Source organism: Pan paniscus, chromosome 23 (genome assembly GCF_029289425.2).
Source record: "Pan paniscus chromosome 23, NHGRI_mPanPan1-v2.0_pri, whole genome shotgun sequence".
NCBI classification, from domain to species: Eukaryota; Metazoa; Chordata; class Mammalia; order Primates; family Hominidae; genus Pan; species Pan paniscus.
This window is the reverse complement of record NC_085927.1, coordinates 47,307,679-47,326,108: the sequence shown is the minus strand read 5'-3', so window position 1 is coordinate 47,326,108 and position 18,430 is coordinate 47,307,679.

Genomic DNA, 18,430 nt, shown 5'->3' with positions numbered 1-18,430 from the left:
CCACCAAGGCTGGAGTGCAGTGGCATGATCTTGGCTCACTGCAACTTCTGCCTCCTGGGTTCAAGTGATTCTTGTGCTTCAGCCTCCTGAGTAGCTGGGATTATAGGCACGTGCCACCACGCCTGGCTAATTTTTGCATTTTTAGTAGAGACAGGGTTTTGCCAAGTTGGCCAGGCTGGTCTCAAACTCCTGACCTCAAGTGATCCGCCCTCCTCGGCCTCCCAAAGTGCTGGGATTATAGATGTGCGCCACCGTGCCCGGCCCTGGCAATCTTTTAATTGATGCACCTGCTCCTGCTGTGAGTGAGGTGGACTCCACCCCGGGAGGCTGGTGACCTATCATCTCAGCTTTGCCCTTCTGTAAGTATTGATGCCAGCAGAACTATAAACATACATATCTACCATCAAATGCATGTTGGGGGTCAGGCACTGTTCTAAGTACTTGATATAAATTAATTCATTTCATTCCCACATATTTGAAGTAGGTACAATCGTTATTCCCGTTTTACAGATTGGGAAACTGAGGCACAGAAGGGGAGAAGGTCCTTGGGCCAGGTCACAGGTCTTCTCGGTGCCAGAGCCAAGGTTGGAGGCAGCCTGGCTCTGCAGTGGTCATCTCGCTGCGGGACAACTTTGAAGAGTTGGACAACCTCCTCAGGCCTGGGCTCCACCCTGCTGCCCACCTGTGGCTCTATGCCCTTAGGCAGGTGGCTTCACTGTTCACTGGCCTCTCATCTGTAAAATGGGCACAGTGGCTCCTATGCAGCAGGCTGTGAGGCTTTGAGATGCTGCATAGAAAGCTCCTGATGCGGGGTAGTTGTTCAGTAAGTAGCACCTCTCTGTCCTTGCTGAGCTCACGTTATCAGCAGTAAGAGGTTGGGGTACTGGGCTGGCCATCACCTCCACTCCCTACCTTGGCTGTTATCACAGCAGCCTCCTCGCTGCTCCTGTAGTCCTCTCTCCACTGCTCACTGGCTCCTGGCACAATGGCCTCCTTGCTTGCTGTGGCAGGTGCCACGTTCTCTGCCAGCACCAGTTCTTGCCTCTCCTTGTATTGCAACCCTCACTCCTGCACAGCTGGCTTGTTCTTGTCAAGCTCCCATGTCCCACCTCTTAGGGAGGCTCCCCACTCCCATCACACAGCAGCCACCTGGTGGTCATCAATCACCTCCTGTTATAGTCACTCATAACCCGTCACCCTTGCAGACCTGCCTTCCAGGTATTTGTTGTCTACTCCCACCTGGCTGTGAGCTCCACGGTCAGGGATCCCCTTGGTTCTGTTCCCTGTAGCTCATGACCTGGCATAGTAGATCCTCAACAAATATTTGAGGAACGAACAGAAACATAAGTGAACGGACTTCTCAGATCTCTTCCAGCTCTGTCAGTGTTTTAAGATGCTGTGGAAGGTACTGAAATAACTGAGGCAATGCAGTGCGGCTTCCTAATGGAGGGATCAGGCTGGCAATACCAGAACGCACCAAGCCTTCTTAGTATCGCCCAGAAAGCGTTCTTAGTATGCTCCAGATGTGATCCCATAGGAAGGACACAGCACTTCCCAGGAAGTCCGCTTGCTAGAATGATTGACCCTACATCACCTCAACCCTCTGGACCTAAACACCAGTCTACAGGAAGCAGGAGGACAGTGCAACATGTTAAATGACACCACGAGGGTTCGGTCTGCCACATCAACAATGAGGACAGTCTCACATGACGAAGGGCCTGGTTTCCTCAACAAGTAAAAGGGCATAAAAAGGAAGAGAGAAAAGACTGTTAGAGAGGAAAATAGATTTAAGGGATAAAGCACCAAAATGCAATGTATGGGTCAGGTGCCATGGCTCACACCTGTAATCCCAGCACTTTGGGAGGCCAAGGTGGGCCGATCACCTGAGGTCAGGAGTTCCAGACCAGCCTGGCCAACATGGAGAAACCCTGTCTCTACTGAAAATACAGAAATTAGCCAGGTGTGGTGGTGGGCACCTGTAATCCCAGCTACTTGGGAGGCTGAGGCAGGAGAATTGCTTGAACCCAGAGGCAAAGGTTGCAGTGAGCCGAGATCACGCTGCTACATTCCAGCCTGGGAAACAAGACCTTGTTTAGATCTTTATTCAAGCAGACGAACCCTAAAAAGGCATTTTTCAGGAAAACGAGAAAATTTGAAGATGGCCTGCATATTAGAGGATCTTAAGGAATGGTTCATTTTATTAGGTATGGTGATGATGTTGGGCTTATTTTTAGAAATGTGCTAGTGTGTGAGAGATACATTCTGAAATATTCATGGGTGAAATGATCTGATGTCTGACATTTTTGTTAAAAAGGGGCTTGAGGGAGGAATGGAATGAGAATGGCAAAGTGGGTATGGCAGTTAGAGCTGGGTGATGGGTGCATGGGAGTGCCTCATACCAGTCCCTCTACTTCTGTAGGGGTTTGAGACTTTCCATAATAAAAGTAAAATGGAATAAATAAAAGTCGGTCTGTGCATATTTCATTTCTCTGGCTGTGGCCCTCTCCTTCCAGTTCCCCCCTCCTCCATGCCCCACATTCAGGCCCAGAGAACATCTGTTTTTACCAGGCACAGCTGTCCTGGCCCCACTTCCTGTTAGCCCCAAACACCCGGAGAAAGGAAAGCCAGGCCTTGACTCAACTCTGGCTCCTGCCTGATTTGCATTTGGCCTGTTGCCTGCTTTCCCAGAGGCCCACCCTGATTTCTTTGGGTTCTGAGCACTTGTCTCAGCTGCTGTGTAACCCAGGAGCACATCCCCTGGGCACATTCCTCTCCCTACTCATCCTCCAATAATTGCTCGCCTCCTCTAGCAGGGGTCAGGGAGGTGGAAGTGGGGATGGGATGGGTCCCTGTGTCAGATGCTACATGGGACAATCAGGTGCAAGCCCTGCCCTCAATAGGGAGTCCCAATCCCAGTTGGGACATGATTGAAAACATAGCGGCCGCGCGGTGGCTCACACCTGTAATCCCAGCACTTTGGGAGGCCAAAGCGGGCAGATCACAAGGTCAGGAGTTCGAGACCAGCCTGGCCAATATGGTGACACCCCATCTCTTCTAAAAATACAAAAATTAGCTGGGAGTGATGGCACATGCCTGTAATCCAAGCTACTCAGGGAGCTGAGGCAGAAGAATCGCTTGAACCCGGGAGGTGGAGATTGCAGTGAGCAGAGATCACGCCACTGCACTCCAGCCCAGGCAACAGAGTGAGACTCCATCTCAAAAAAAAAAAAAAAAAAAAAGAAAACATAGCACATCATGTAAACAATGATAATCAGCAACCGTATGGTGCAGGGAGGGAGGACTACATTCTGGGGGGTTCAGGGCGGCAGGAATCAGGCACATTGATGTGTGAAGTGGCGTTGTGTCTGGGTCCTAGGCCACGAGATCTGAAGGAGCAGAATGTGTCATACTGTGCCTTGCAGATAGGGCCGTGGAGACTCCAAGGAAAGATACAGATGCTGGTTATGGTTATGATAACTACCGTTCTCACATGCCTATGTATCTCATCTTGCAGGATAAAGGCCAGGTATGTGCCTGGTGCTGTGTCTACACAAAGCAGAAGGGGCTGCCTCTCTCCCTCCCTCCCCACGTCTACCCTGCCTGATGCAGCTCTGTGCCTTACAGTATCTGGCACAGTGCTGAGTACATAGCAGGCACTCCATGAAGACCAGCTGATTATTGAGGTCAGTGTTCAAACTCAGTCCAGTACCAAAATGGCTGGATAGAATCATAAGCAGTTAGGATAGTTGGTTAAAACAGATCCCAGGGCTCCATATTAGACCCTCAGAACCCAAATCTTTAAAGAAAGGGCCAGGGAATCTGTATTTTTACCTGCCCCCCACCCAGGAGGTCATAAGTTGCTGCTGGGTTACAGAAGGAGGTGAGGGAGTTAGAGGATAGTTCAGCACCGCGGACAGAGCCACACTGCCACTTCCATCGACTCTCTTTCCTGGGACTGACTAGCTGGGGGCAAGGAAGGTCAGTCTCTGTATGTGGCAGGGATCCACAGTCTAATCCTGATGGGGGCCAGGTGACACCTGTGGTCTTGACCCCCACATGACGCAGCCCCAGTCCCTGCTTCGGGAGCAAGTTTCAGGGAGGACAATGGTCTCGCTGCAGAGACAGCTTCGACTCTGCACAGGGAGGGGCCGTATAATAAATATCCCCTCGATCTCTTTTATAAGTTGTAAGTGACCCCCATACTGTGCAAGCAGCAAAGCATGAAGCCTGAGCCTGTGTGAACAAATTAATCCCCCAAACATGGTTTGAGCACCTACTGTGTTCAAGGGCTGTGCTGGTAGCCACAGGGCATGTAGGGATGAGAGAGAGATACAGCCGCCGCCTCAAGCCACCTGCAGCTTGTCAAACATGGTTCATTGGTTGTTAGAAAGGAGAGCAGCCTTGAAGATAACCAGACCCTGAGTCCAGTCAGTGTGCGTGTTAGAGAGGCAGCCAGGGGAGTGGAGAGAACAGACATTTGGTGGCAGAGGCTTCCTGCATTTGAGAACTGGCACTGACAAGCTGCGTGGCCTTGTGCATGTGGCTTCACTCTCAGAGCCTCGGTTTCCTGATCTGAGAACTGGGAGTGACTGCATCCCTCCCTCTATCCCCGCCCCGCCCCCCAGCATGTACTAGGAAAGTGCCCACCTGGCCTGGTTCCCAGGACCCAGCCTGAGCACCATTCATTTACTCATAGACTCTGCATTTGCTGAAGACCCATTATATGCCAGTTACAGTGCCAGACACGGACAATAAGGTGGATGAGAGCTAGCACCCTGGGATCTGATACTGGGAGAGTAGGCAGACATGGCTCCTCCTCTTTTTCTCCTGAGCCCCCAGCTGGGCGACATTTCTAGCTTCCCTTGCAGTGAGGGTGGCCATGTGACTGAGTTCCGCCTGATGGATGTGCCCCACTTGCAGGGCTGGCCCATAAAGCCCTCCCCCATGAGATGATCTCTTTTCGTCTTCTTCCCTGGCTGGTGAGAGAAGCCTCTGGGTGCAAGAAGGGCAGAGCCTGGAGGCGGGAGGGGCCCAGGACCCGAAACAGCAGGAGGAAGTCTGTTCACCAAATAGTGGCACTGAACTGTTGCAAGCAGCAGAAACATACTAGTCTTGAGTTGAGGCCCTAAATTTTGGGGTGTTTGTTGCAGCACTTAGCCTGTCCTGACAAATACAGAGAGACAGATATCAAGCAGGTGCAAACAAGCAGGAATTTCAGAGATGATGGGGTGATGAAGGAAATAAACAGGAAGGGGACAGTGGAGAATCCTTGGGGAGGATACATTATGGATTTCTTTGCTTTTTTATGAGACAGAGTCTTGCTCTGTCACCCAGGCTGGAGTGCAGTGGCACGATCTTGGCTCACTGCAACCTCTGTCACCCGGGTTCAAGCGATTCTCCTGTCTCAGCCTCCTGAGTAGCTGGGATTACAGGCGCCCACCACCATGCCTGGCTAATTTTTGTATTTTTAGTAGAGGTGGGGGGTTTCACCATATTGGTCAGGCTGGTCTCGAACTCCTGACCTCAGGTGATCCACCTGCCTTGGCCTCCCAAAGTGCTGGGATTACAGGCAGGAGCCACCTGCGCTTAATGAATACCTTTAGCTCCTCAGGGGTCCTGGTCTTAGGCCATATAACTTCCTTCCCTTCTCAAGCCTCCTGAAACCCCATCTCAGGTGATGTATCAATCACTCACTTAACTCCTCCACATTCTGGGTTTTATTCCAAGGACCTGCTGACCAGGTTTGTCTTTAATTTTCTAGGTTGGAAACCTGCCCCTTCATGGTATGTAGCCCCAGCTACCTTTCTCCTTCCCGCCCTTGCCTTCTGGGTAGAGAGCCCTCCGACAGAACTATATTCCCCCTCACTCCACCTCACTGACCACCCCCCAACTCCAAGCTTTTATCAGTATTCAGGTGAAAACATTTTTGCACCTTTAATAGCTTTATAGAGGCAAGATGCAAACCATGAGAATGAAAACCATCCAACTTACCAATTGGTTTGCAAGAGACATTTATGTAGTTTAAATTCATTTTATTTAAATCTGATGCTTTTTAAATTAAATTGAAACAAATTCAAATACATAAGTAATATGTTCACTGTTCCATTTATCTACTACTGCATTACAAACCACCCCCAAACCTCATGGCATAAAACAGCACCAACATTCATTTTGCTTATGAATCTGCAATTTGGCAGGCTCTGTGAGAAAGCTCTTCTCTGCTCCATCCACCTCTGCACTGTGTTGGCTGAGGTGGCCCCAAGTGGGGTGGGACAATCTGGAGGCTTTCTCACCTGTCTGAGGCCCAGGCCGGGCAGACCCTGATAGCTGGGGCTGGAACAGCTGGTCCTATCGGGCCAGCATTGGGCAGACATCATTTCCTACGACTATGAGGGCTCTCTAGTATCTTGTTGCAGGGTAGCTGGCCTCCTACATGTTGGCTTAGGGCTCCCAGCTAAGAGAGCTCGGTGGAAGCCAAAGGGCCTCTTATGACTTGGCCTAGGAAGACAGGCAGCATCATGCCATTAGAATCCAGTAGCCAAGGTCAGCCCATATTCAAAGGGAGGGGATTTAGACTCTCACTTTATTTATTTATTTATTTATTTATTTATTTATTTATTTATTTATTTATGAGATGGAGTCTTGCTCTATTGCCCAGGCTGGAGTGCGGTGGAGCCATCTCGGCTCTCTGCAACCTCTGCCTCCCGGGTTCAAGTGATTCTCATCCCTCAGCCTCCCAAGTAGCTGGCATTACAGGCACATGCCACCATGCCCAGCTAGTTTTTGTATTTTTCGTATTTTTGTATTTTTAGTAGAGCTAATTTTTGTATTTTTAGTAGAGAAAGGGTTTCACCATCTTGGCCAGGCTGGTCTTGAACTCCTGACCTCAGGTGATCCACCCGCCTTGGCTTCCCAAAGTACTGGGATTACAGGTGTGAGCCACTGAACCCGGCCCTAGACTTCCACGCTTTAAAAAATGACATTATTAATTTTTAAAAATTGCATTAAAATATATATAACAAAATTTACCATTTTAAACATTTTAACCATTTTTTTTTTAAAGAGACGAGGTCTCTGTTGCCCAAGCTGGAGTGCAGTGGCATAATCAGAGCTCACTGCCGCCTTGAATTCCTGGGTTCAAGTCATTCTCTCACCTCAGCCTCCTGAGTAGCTGGAACTATAGGGGCATGCCACCACACCCTGGCTAATTTAAATCTACATTTTTTTTTTTTTTTTTTTGTAGAGACAGGGTCTTGCCATTTTGCCCAGGCTGGTCTTGAACTCCTGGGCTCAAGCGATCCTCCTGCCAAAGCAATCCTCCTGTGCTTGGCCTTTAACCACTTTTAAGTGTACAATTCAGTGGCATTGATTTTATTCACAATGTTGTGTGACCATCACCACAACTTTTTTGTAATGTTTAATCATAATGTTTTCAAGGGTCATCCATGTTTGTAGCATATATCAGCACCTCATTCCTTTTTATGGCAGCATACTATTCCATAGAATGGATATGTCTCAGTTTGCTCCTGCATTCATGTCAATGGATATTTGGCTTGCTTCCATCTTTTGGCTATTGCGAATAATGCTGGTATGACGTGGGTATACAGATATCTGTCTAAGTCCCCACTTTCAAGTTTTTCAGGGCATATAGCCAGAATTGCTAGATCATATGGGAATTCTATGTTTAATTTTTTTGAGGACCTGCTATACTGTTTTCCATAGGAGAGCATCATGTTATATTCTTACCAGCAATGCACAAGTGTTCTAATTTCTCCACATCATGGCCAACAATTATTTTCTTTTCTTTTTTTTTTTTCCTGAGACTGAGTCTCACTCTTTCACCCAGGCTAGAGTGCAGTGCCATGATCTCAGCTCACTGCAACCTCTACCTCCTGTGTTCAAGTGATTCTCCTGCCTCAGCCTCCCGAGTAGCTGGGACTACAGGTGAGTGCCACCGCACCTGGCTAATTTTTGCAATTTTAGTAGAGACAGGGTCTCACTATGTTGGCCAGGCTGGTCTCGAACTCCTGGCCTCAGGTGATCCGCCTGCCTCAGCCTCCCAAAGTGCTGGGATTACAGGCGTGAGCCACCACATTTGCCTGTTTTTCTTTTTTAAAATAGCCATCGTCTTGGGTATGAAGTGGCACCTCATTGTGGTTTTGATTGGCATTCCCCTAATGATTAGGGATGTTGAACATCTTTGCAGGTGATATTGACCACCCATTGTATAACTTCTTTGGAGAAATGTCTATTCAACTCTTTTGCCCAGTTTTTATTCAGGTGGTTTTGTTGTTGTTGTTGAGTCCTCATTCTTTTTTTGACAGCCTCATGGTATTCCACATAATAGATGTACAGTTTTCTATTGACCAGTCAGTCCTCTATGGATGGGCATTTGGATGGTTTTCCCAATCATGTGCTTTTCAAACAATGCTACAGTGAATTTTCTCATACACGTGTTATTAAGTGCAGATGTGAGTATATTGGAGGATTGGTGGATTAAAGAGAAGGTGCATCTATGGCCGGGCGCAGTGGCTCACGCCTGTAATCTCAGCACTTTGGGAAGCCGAGGCGGGTGGATCACGAGCTCAGGAGTTCAAGACCAGCCTGACCAACATGGTGAAACCGTGTCCCTATTAAAAATACAAAAAAAATTAGCCAGGCGTGGTGGTGTGCACCTGTAATCCCAGCTATTCAGGAGACTGAGGCAGGAGAATCACTTCAACCCGGGAGGCGGAGGTTGCAGTAAGCCAAGATCGCACCATTGCACTCCAGCCTAGGTGACAGAGTGAGACTCCATCTCCAAAAAAAAAAAAAAAAAAAAAAAAAAGAAGGTGTATTTATCATTTCGGTAGACGCTGTCCAATTGTCCTTGAGAGTGAATGTGTCCCTTTTTATTCCCACCAGTCATGTAAGAGAGCATGGCGCGGCTATAAAACAAACACGTATGTTTTCGGCATGGTGCCAAAGATTTCGTCTTCCTTGGGGAAGCTAATCTGACATTTCCTCATACTGATGAAAACATTGGCCTAACATTGCACTCTGTCAAGGGATTTGCAACTTAATTGCATTTGTTCATAAAACAATTAATATTGCATAACTTGCCATCAACAGAACTAATTTTGACCCTGCACTATGACAAATCTATTTATGCTTTATGTTTTAAAAATCCGCTCAAAGCTAAAAAAAAAAGCTACTATTCGAATACCATTAAGCTGATATCAAAACTCAGACTCGATTGCAATGTGTCTCCCAACCTTTCCAAATAGCACAACATTTATTTTTCTCAATTCCTTTCCAGAGGTATATCCGTGAAAATTCATAAGTGGGAATTCTTTTATCAAGAGTATCTAACAAGATAAGGGAACAACTCACATATCAAATATTAATTCAGCCTGCACATATGATACTATATGTGGATTTAGAGAAGCAGACAGCAGCTCTTTACCAAGCCCACACCAAACCACATGCTCCTCCAACTGTAATCAAGAAAGTAACTGAAATTGTTTGGGCAAATCAGGGCCTAATTAAAAGAGATAAACAGATGATAACCCCATTAACTCCATTATACGAATATATGTTTATAATGAACCAGTCACAGTTTTCAAGAAGAAGGTGGATGTTCTCAAGGGGTAAAAAGTCTCATAAATGAGGTACTAACTTGTAAATAAACTCAGGACAGCAAATTCTATATGTTCTGTAAGCTGCTAATGTAATATTTATATTAACTATAATAAAGATACATGCCAAGTAAAACATGAGGTGCAGGTGAATAAATGAGACATTCTTAATCAGTATAGATTAAAGCCATAGTAAATACACATTAGCTTTGTACTTAGTGTCAATCTGGAAGCTGGTCTACATAAATATCAGCTCACTTCTCTTTCCTTGCATGAAACCTTCAAGTTCACCTAGTTCAACCTCTCTCCCAGCGGAGGAATCCCAGGTCGCCTAACCACAGTTCGCCTTTCTCCAATGATGGCAGTTTCACTATTTCAAAAGGCAGTGAATCCATGCTGCTTCTGATTCGCTGCCCAAATTGGGAGCCGGTGATTTTCTCCTCCTCTGAGCGTTGTCCAGGGTGCACCATCTTCCTCCCCAGTCCCCTGAGATTCAGAGACACAGAGTCACCCAGAGATAATCTTTAAAGCTCCCCAGGTGATGGCAAGGTACAGCTAAGTGTGGGACCTACTGCCCTATACTGATCATCCATGATCTGCCTTGTCAACTGTACATGCATTTGTTTATTTTTCATTCATTACTAGCATTTATTGAATACCCATGCTAGGAGCTGAGAGTACATACATGTTATTTACCTAATGTCTTTCTTTACATGGACCCTTTTGTATCTAAAGACATTCGTTTTAAATATTAATGAATCTGATGGATCAGATACAATCAAACTAGATACATAACTCTTAAAGAAGTTCATCGCTATTATCTAAAAATTACCCTGATAGTTTACTAGTGTTATTCACATGACCTTTTAGGAAATAATGAGTTCATTCATTCCTTCATTCACTCATTCCTTCCTTCCTCCATCCCACATATGCTAAGTCTCTCTGACAGTCCATACGCAATGACAGGCACCCTCCCTTGCCCCCTGCTGGAAAATGCTCAGTGTCTACCTGCCACCCACAGTCACACCCCCTGCTGCTGGAACAGGAATGGAGCTGTTCCCAGCTTCTTTGGGCCTTTATGAAGCACATTCTTAGGGCTCTGTGCTCCTCCCACAGGTGTCCACCCTTTCCTTCACCCAGCCAGGCAGTCCTGGAGGTGTGTGTGGGGAATGCTGCTACCTGGCTGGATCCGGGGTAGGAGTCCCAGTGGACAGTGCAGAACATCACCAGCAGGGGGCACTCATGCATCACCACTGGCTTCTCACCTGGACCAGGGCAAGGCAGGCCTGGCTGGAAGGTTAAGATGACTGGGGTGCCACTGAGGGGACCAGGCTAGGCTTGGGAGGGGCCTTATGGGATAAAAGGGCACGAAAGTGGGCCCCTTGCACTCAGATTCTAAGAAAATCCTCCCCAGCCAGGGGGAAGAAAAGCACACAGCACGTCTCCTTACCAGATTTAACAAACATGACCATCTGGGGGACAGCAGCCATCAGTTAAATAATCCTGCCATTTGGTGAGGGGCAAGGTTGCCTCTCAGGCACATGCTGGTTCTTTGTAGGGAGAGGAGTGGGACAGAGAGCAGACCTTCAGGCCAATGGGGCTCTCCTGGGGACTGGCCCTCATATCCCCACCTCCAGCCCAGCCAGGAGAAGACCAGTCTGGGTGGCCCGGGCCTTCTGCAACTGTCCTTTACCAGTCCCTTGGGCCTCATGTTCCCCTTCTGCAATCATTCCCACCCTACCTGCTTTTCCTGGGAGCATGAAGGTGGAAGTGTGTTGCCAACAGAGGAAAGCCATCTAAACAAAAACAAGGGAATCTAAAATGGAGCTCGCCTGCCCCCATCCTGCCACCCCCTTCCTACTTTGGAATTTGTGTGCATTTGTAATCTGTGAGTCTGTCTCATTGTGCGTTGCTGGAGCTGATGATTAGGTGCAGTGGTGGCTCTCGCCTTGCCCTCTGACGACTTTTCCCTAATTGGTTTAATCTGTATTTTCACGCACTCACTGGAAAATGAGAAGAGCCGCCAGCTTCTCCGAGGAGCTGGGATGAGGCGTGAACCCTACGAGAAGGGTCGCGGGGGTTTGCGGCTCCTGCCATGGGAGCTGGGGAGGTCACAGGAAAATGGCAGACTGTCCTTGTTCTTGGGTACTCACAGTCCCCGGGCGAGGAGGGGCATGAATGGAGGAGGTACAGGAGGCGAAAACGTACTGGGGGCCTGCGTACCTGGGAAAGGAGAGGTGGGGAGAGGAAACCCTGACTGGGGTTGGCTCCCCCTGGGCAGAATGTCTGTCTATTCAGGGGCAGGAACGGGGGCACCCAGGCAGAGAGATCCCAGGGGCAGAGTGTGAGTATCTCGGTGCCAGCTACTTGTGTTTCTGTGGCTTTCTCTGGGATAGGACAATTCTGTGGACCTCTCTCTGGATTTGTCATGACTTTGGGGAGACAGCTCGGTGGGTGTCTGAGTCTAGTGTGTTGTCTGTGTGTATGAGTGCATGAGTGAGTGTGTATGTGTGTGAGTTGGGTGTGACCACTGGTGGCTGCTAACTCTCTATTGCATTCGGCTTCCAGCCCTGCAGGGTTTCCTTGTTGAACCTCTGGGGATCCTGCCTTGGGACAGAGGTGGCTAATGCAGCAGGGGGCGGGGGTGGGGCTAGCCTAGATAGAGGCTTAAGCCCCTACTGCTGGGGTAAAGCGATTACCAGTGTGTGTGTGTGCGCGCGCGTGCGCGTATGTGTGTGTGTGCCTTTAGTGGCTGCAGAATCCTCAACCACCCTGAGAGGGTCCAAATACTTGCCCCGGCCTTCCCTCCCTTTCCTTGCCATGATTCGAAGCCCCCCAGCTGACCTCGATATGTTCATTTACTCTAAGACGCTGTGCTCTGAAATTGCTTCTCCTCCTCGGAGTTCTCTGGCTCTGATAGTGAAATTTCCACTAGTGTCAGAGGGGAGACAGTTTGGGATGTGGGGAGCTTCTTGATGCTGCCTTAGTGACATGTACAAATTGGGACCCTTGACCTTGCGTTTGACAAATGAATCACTTATAATCACCACTTATTTTTACTTGCATCAACCTCACCAAGACGAAGAGCTTTGGGTTGCTCCTTCTGGCGCCAGGAGCCCCTACGCAGGGTTAATGATGATAAGAGAAGTGAGTGTGACTCAGCGGATGGAATGTTCCAATGCTGGTGAGTAAATTCAGTTTCCTATAACAAACAGACAATAAGGAAATTAGGTTCTCACCGTGAACCTGAGAATGGTGCTGATCCTTAATAGCCCCTCCTGTGTAGCAGGCACCGCTCTAAGCTCTTCCCAGATCAGCCGCCCTCTGTTGCCCATTTCACAGATGAAGAAACTAAGGCACAAAGAAGTGAAGTAATTTGCCCTGAGATTAACCAGTTCACGGAGCAGGGATGTGAGCCCAGGCTGTCTAGGGTCCTTGCCAAGTACCTAGCCACTGTGCCCTGCATTGCAGGGCAGCCCCGCACGTGGTCACGGTGTGGAATTCATGGTGTTTCCTGCAGCAGAGCTGCAAACCTTAGTCTTACCAGAGAGCTTCTTGCCAGCGACTTGATTTCACATGGCAAAGAAAGAGTAGGACAGGTTTAAAAGAGGCTTTTACTATACCCAACTGGTATTCACTTCGTGTGTCTGTTCTCTGTGGTTTGTAAATATTCTCCGGCTTCCCCTTGATCTCTACAGCAGGGCACGCTGTCCATGACAGCACTTTGCTTTCTCAACAGCGCTCGTGTCACCAGCTCGAGCCGCAGCCATCTGCATGGAGCACCGTTGACATTGCAGCCGTGGGGCCCACTCCAGGTCTGGCAGAGGCTGACTCAGAGCGTCAGGGGGCTGGGAATGGAATGCTGGTCTTTTGGGCATCACGGACATCACAGAGGGAGGAAGGGAGGCTGGGGGTGCATCTGTAAAACGGGGGTGCAAGGGGCAGGGGTTGCGCAGTGGTATCTACCTCACGGGGTTTGGGTATCAGTCAGGGCTTATTTCCCTTTGCTGAGAACAGAGGCTGGAAATATTGATAATAGTGGTTTAAACCATATCCAGACTTCTCACTCTCTCACCTAACACGTCGGGGGTAGGCGTCCTGGGTTGGTGGGGGCCCCAATGCTGTCTTCAGGGACCCAGGCTCCTCTCTTTCAGTCCCACCCGCCTTAGCAGTCAGCTTCCATCCTCAAGGTCACCTCATGATCCAAGATGGCTGCTGGGCCTCCATCATCACGTCTAACTTTCAGCAGGGACTGGGCACACACTGGCCCCAATGTTCCCTTCTGTCCCACCTGACAGCTTACACTTGGCCCTCAGTGGCCACTCCTAGCTGCAAGGGAGGCTGAGAAACGGAACCTTTTGGCCAGGCACATTGCCATCCAAGTGTTTGTTGCTAAGGCAGGTGGGAGACAGGATATGGTAGGGGCCCCCCACAGTCTCTGCCACAGCACACAGTAGACTCCTGTGTACCGCAAGGTACAACCTGTCTATTTGTCCAAGTGCTGTGACTGTTTCAGCTCAAACAGCCAGATAGGTGAGGGGGAAGGAGTCCCACAGGCGAGCACTGGAAACCTACCCCTTCAGCTGATTGCAAGTTCGGGGTTTTATTTCTCCTTTAGTATCCTGTGGCAGTTCCAGCCTTGGGGAGGGAGGTTCTGCTTTCTTGGGGAGGGAGGTTCTCCAAGACTGCTGGACAGTCATGGAGGCGTCTAAGGAGAGAAGGAGAAGGCTGCCAGGCATGGGGCTCTGTGCCTTGCAGGTATGTTCCGAGAGGAACTGTGGCGATAGCAGTGGCAGTACAGTCATCTGGCACTCCAGGCATCGCTCTGAGTTGGCAGGTCTGGGTGGTCCATCTGGGAGGTCAGGATAGAGGGACCCTGGGGTCTTGCGGATGCGGTGACCCGCAGGTGGCAGGCCGCCTGGAATGGCTTCCTGAGATTCTGCGGCAGGGCCAGTGACCAAGCCCATGCTCCTGGCTCCTCACCCTTTCTGCTGGGCCCTGGGAGAGTGTCATGAGGGTTGTGACAATGAGAGGGAACATTTAATCATGAAGGGACATTCGCCTCCATTTTCCCATTGGTCCTCTCCACATTGGGTAGGGTGGGCAGAGATTTTCATCCCCGTTTGACAGATGGGGAGACTGTGGAGAGGCAGAGGCTGAGGGAGGCTAAAGAATGAGGTGGAAGTCACACGCGGCAGAGCTGGGCTGGGTCCCTGCGTCCTTTATTCCTGAGGGGGTGGGGGATGGCCTGAGTGCATTTCCTAATGTGGTGCCTTTTCTTTTTTACTTTAACTTAAAAAAAAAAAAACAACAACTGAGGTATAGTGTACATACAGAAAAGCAAAGAAAATGCATGGGTTTTAAGTGTTTAGTTCGATGATATACATACATTTATCAAACATGCCCAGCATTCCAAAAAGGTCCCTTTTGGCTGGGCATGGTGGCTCATGCCTGTAATCTCAGCACTTTGGGAGAATGAGGCGGGTGGATCACCTGAGGTCAGGAGTTCAAGACCAGCCTGGCCAACACAGTGAAACCCCATCTCTACTAAAAATACAAAAAATTAGCTGGGCGTCTGTAATCCCAGCTACTTGGGAGGCTGAAGCAGGAGAATCACTTGAACCGGGGAGGCGGAGCTTGCAGTGAGCTGAGATTGCACCATTGCACTCCAGCCTGGGTGACAGAGCCAGACTCCATCTCAAAAAAACCCCAAAAACCAAAAACCAAAAACAAAACCCCAAAAAGGTTCCTTTTGTGTCCCTTCCCAGCCACTGACCTCCCATTCCACAAAGGTAACCACTTTTATAATCCCTATCACTAGAAATTGGTTTTTCCTGTTCTTACACCTCAAATAAATAGATTCATAAAGAGTGTTCTCTTGCTTCTTGGACTTAGCATAAGCCTTGTGAGATTCATCCGGGTTGTGGTTTGTATGTCAGGAATTGATCCTTTTTTTTTTTTTTTTTTTTTTTGAGACGGAGTTTCGCTCTGTCACCCAGGCTGGAGTGCAGTGGCATGATCTCAGCTCGCTGCAAACTCCGCCTCCCGGGTTCATGCTATTCTCCTGCCTCAGCCTCCCGAGTAGCTGGGACTACAGGTGTCCGCCACCACACCTGGCTAATTTTTTGTATTTTTAGTAGAGATGGGGTTTCACTGTGTTAGCCAGGCTGGTCTCAATCTCCTGACATTGTGATCCACCTGCCTCGGCCTCCCAAAGTGCTGGGATTACAGGCGTGAGCCACAGCGCCGGGCCTGGAATTGATCCTTTTTTTTTTTTTTTTTTTTTTAATCACTGACTGGAACTCCACTGTGGGGATAGACCAGAATTTGTTTATTCATTCACCTGTTGATGGACATTTGGGTTGTTTTCTGTTTGGGACTAAAATTAGTCAGTGAGAATTTGCATTCATTGTATACACATATGCTTTCATTTCTTCTTTTTCTTCTTCTTTTTTTTGAGGCAGGGTCTCACTCTGTTGCCTAGGCTGGAGTGCAGTGACAGGTGGCACAATCTTGGCTCACTGCAGCCTCGACCTCCTGGGCTCAAACGATCCTCCCACCTCAGCCTCCTGAGTAGCTGGAACTACAGGCGCATGCCACCACACCCAGCTAATTTCTTTTTACGTTTCTTTTGTGGAGATGGGATCTTACTCTGTTGACTAGGCTGATTTCAAACACCTGGCCTCAAGTGATCCTCGTGCCTTGGCCTCCCAAAGTGCTGGGATTACAGGTGTGAGCCACAGTGTCTGGCCTGCTTTCATTTATCTTGTGTAAATACCTAGGAGTGGGATGGTTAGGTTATAGAATAGGTGTTTATTTAGTTTTTTTCAGTGTCTTAGTCCCTTCCTCTTGCTACAACAAAATATCTGAGATGGGGTAATTCATATAAGAGAAATGTATTTCCCATAGTTCTGGAGGCTGGGAAGTCCAAGATCAAGATGCCTGCAAATTCGGTGTCAGGTGAGGGCCTGGGCTTTCTTATTACATCCTCACATGGTGGAAGGGACAAAAAGGGACAAACAGTTCCCTTGAACCTCCTCTATAAAAGCATGATTCCCATCCAGAAGGGCTCCACCCTCATGGCTTCCTCACCTCCTAAAGGTCTCATTTCTTAGTCCTCTCATATTGACAACTATGAATTTTGGAGGGGACACATACCTTCAAACCATAGCAGGAAGAAACTGCCAAACAGTTTTTCAAAGTGGCCGAACCATTTACACTCCCACTCACTGTATAAGAAAGTTGATCCTCATCCTTCCAACATTTGATGTTTTTGTTCTTTTAAATGTTGCCAGTCTGGCGAGTGTGAATGACAGCTTGAGGTAATTTCAAGTTGTGTATCTCTGCTGCTTGCTCATGGTTGGTGTCTTTTTCAAGTATATATTGAGCATTTTGATACTCTCTTTTGTGAAGTGCCTGTTCATATCTTTTGCCCACTTAAAAATTGTTTTTTTTTCTTATTGATTTGTAGGAGTCCTTTATTTATGCTGGCTACTAGTTCTTTCTCAGATATATGTACTGGAATATCTTTTCTGCATGTGTGGATTGATTTTTCTTTCTCTTGATGGTGTATTTTGCTGAACATAAGTTTTTAATTGTAAGGAAGCCCAATTTGTAATTTTTTCCTTTTATGTCTAATGCTTTTCATGTCTTGTTTAAGCAAGCTTTGCCTATCAAAGTGGATTCCTTTTAACAAGTGAATCTCCCTTGCCTCACCCCATCTGGCTGCTCTCTCTGCCTCCTCATGCCCTATTGGATCTGCCTCCCAGCCCAGTGCTCCCAGAAGCAGGAGTGGGGAAGGTGGAAATGGTATGGGAGATCTGTGGCAAAGTGAAAGGCAAAGCCTAGATTACCCCCTCCCCAGGAAAGGAGATCTGTATCTCCCACCCCCTTCCTTCCCCTGTACAGATTTGGGTTTATGTTGGGCTGCAAGATTAAAGCCAAAGAGATTAAAAGATTACCTCTGGCCAGGAAGGCAAATTCTGCCTCTTTGCTCTTGGAGCTGGTTTGGGGGGAATAGGGGAGGAAGGAGGGCGGGTGGTGGCCATGATGGAGCCGCCTCCACCTCCAGGTCCCCTCCTCCGACTTCCTGCTGAGAACCCCTCCCCGTGGTAGACTGAGGCCTAGGCCACCCTTACTGGGTATGGCCCTGGGCACAAGCTCACCTTTCTGGGCCTCAGTTCTTAAGATGTAGAGTGGTGAGGGGGCTGAGCTGGATCAGCGACACCAACATGGGCTCTAGTGGGTTCTGAGTGTGGCCCCTGGACCAGTGTCCCAGCATCAGCCAGTAACTTGTTAGAAATGCAACCTTGGGCCCTTCTCCAGGCCTACTGAGACAGGAACGCAGGGGGCAGCAATCAGGGTTTGAAAAGCCTCCAGCGAATGAACATGAAGATCTGAGAGCCAGTGTCTTTAATAATGATAACACTTGATAATATTTAGAGCATTTAACTCTATAATCCCCAGTGACTCTTCTAAAGAATATGTATCTGTTGATTAGGATGCAGGTCCTGTAACTCACCCTGCTTTGCACATGAGGAAACTGAGGCACAGTGAGGGGAAGCAGCTTGCCCATGGTGAAACAGCTACTATGTGGCAGAGCCTGAACTTGGACTGGGGAGGCTGGCCGCAGAGGCTGAACTACTGACTGCTGCGCTGTGTGGCGTCGAGTTCCCAGGGCCTTCACAGAGACCCACAGCCTTCATCAGCTTCTCCAAGGGGTGGGGGGCTCCAAAAGGCTGATCTCTAAAAGGGGTCCCTAGCACTCAAGGCCCTTTCCTGGCCTCCTTCCAGAGCTACTTGAGATCTGCTCG